We start from the raw sequence: 2,332 nt of genomic DNA on the forward strand, positions 1-2,332 counted from the left end.
TGAAAAATAACCTACCCTTTGAGCCTCTGCTACCCTGCATATGACGGAACATTCCTGAACAGCTATACACGTGCCTGTGGTTCACTGCAAGCCAGGATTTTCCTGTGGAGCACGTACACACACAAGACACAGTGAAAGGATGCTTAACTATTGCTTATTTCTCATCAGAGCTGGCATGTCGCCCAAAGTACCCGCGTCACCTTCTAGGCAGTCTTCAAGATTTTGTTACGGTTTTATTTCTTTACCAATTCACCTTCTAGTAGATCATTTAGAAAGCAATGTCTATAGCCTTTCCTCATCCACAAAGTTTATGAAGGAAATATTGGAATGTGATCATTTACAAAAGCTTATTCATCTCTGTTTGTGTTCAGTGCCCTGTTTCAAATAATGCATCTCATTAAAATCATACTACAAGTATCAAATATTACGAAGATTTCAAATAGGTTATATCTGACCTTAGGATTACATCCCACAAACCCATATGTTATGTGGAAAATCAGATTTTACTCTGCAGCCTATTTGGAAATACACTGAGAGTGTGTTGAAGATGCCCAGCCTAGGTATGGAAATGTCACTATCCAAAGTGAATATTCACATCGAAGGGCCTTTATCATGGAGGAGCCACAGGGAGGGATGGATCACTCAGGGAACTTCTCCAGGGACAAACAGTGGTCTATGTCAGGGAAAGGGCAGATGTCTCTGGGCTCTTGCACTGAGGGCTGGGCACAGGTTTCAGAGTGCGAGACCACAGTGAGAAGTTAGTCAGCAGGCCAGCTTCCAGAGTTGCACAAGAGAGCGCACAGGGGAGACCAACTGGAGGGTGTTGTAATGTGGGAAAGGCCTGGGGCTGGACAAAAGCACTGGCACCCAGAGTCAGCTCTCAAGAAACTTAGGGCTCATAACAGGAAGAATTTAGCTAAAGAAAGCCCAAACGATCCCTGAATGGTATTGATTCCCATTGTCACCTTTCTTCTCTAGGCCCATCTAAATACTTTGTCACAGGTTTCTTCTTTATGTTACCTGGAAGACATTAGGAAGTATGAAGAGAAGTGACTTAACAGGAAGAAGAGTATGCTCAGGCTGAGAGGAGCAGGGACAGTGTGGGTCTAGATGATTTCAGAACTCAAGCCCCAGCCCAGTCACTTTCTAATCATGTGATCATCATGGGATCTTGGGGAATTTGTCATGAGCTATAACCTCAGCTTCCTCGTCTGTAAAACGGGTTTGATAATCCCTGTGCTGTAGAATTGCTAGAATGTATGTAATGTGAGTAAAACACCTGGCACACAGCTTGGCATGTCTTGGAATTTTAATAAATGGCAGTTGTCATCAATATGATTATAACCCCAAAGTCTACCACTGTCTTTTGAGAAAAATTCTTATTTATCCAAAACCTCAGAGAACATCTAGCTGAATATGTCATGGAATATGAACGGAAACAAAAGTTTTACTTCATAGACATAACTCAGGACATTTTCTTTCTAAAACGATATACTGTATCATTCAAGTAAGGAGAGGCTTACACAGTTGAATGCAACTCAATGACTATAGATTTTGAGTTAAGGACCAACTCCTTTTCGCCTTCCCCACTGATCATCCATCCAAATCACGAGTTTTATTTAAGCTCCACTAAAAATCTACACATTTCTTAGCCTTGTCCTCATTACTTTCAAAATAACTCCACTAAAACTCCTGTCAATGGAATGGGCTTGGGCTCTCCCAGGCCAGGCAGATGAGTGTCAGCCCGGAGGCTTCTGAGCACCACATCAAGGAATTCTCACCACATTTCTCAGGAAACCCTTGCAGATGATGGGGATCAACCACCTAGTCCTTGCACTGTGTTCAAGCTCCCCAGTGACACAGCCACAGGACACCTTCCATGACTTCCCCATGTGGAGACTCCTCTCTGCTTCATCCTCCACCCAGAGCCAACTGCTCAAGTAGTTTTCCATTCCAGGCTTTTCTCTCACCTTCTGAGAGTCTGGGCCCTGCCACCACCCGGCTTCAGAACAATCAGCTCCCACAGAAGCACCTGCAGTTTCCCAAAGCCCAAAACTGCCTTAGCTCAGGGCCTTTTTACTCAAAGCCTCCATCTGGAGTCTCACCTCCCCACTCGTTTTGAAACTTACTCTTTAGATTGTAGAGAAAATCTTACCACATTCCTGATATGGCGTCTGTAGCTACACTCTACTGTTTTAGGGGTAGGGATAAGTCTTGCTTTTAATAGTAACTTCACTACTAACGGTAACTTCTATAAGCAAATGCGGATATAATGGTCATCAAATAAACGAGTCACAGGCACTTTTATTTATTACAATTTACTTTCTGCTAC

This window comes from Chlorocebus sabaeus, chromosome X, assembly GCF_047675955.1.
Source record: "Chlorocebus sabaeus isolate Y175 chromosome X, mChlSab1.0.hap1, whole genome shotgun sequence".
NCBI classification, from domain to species: domain Eukaryota; kingdom Metazoa; phylum Chordata; class Mammalia; order Primates; family Cercopithecidae; genus Chlorocebus; species Chlorocebus sabaeus.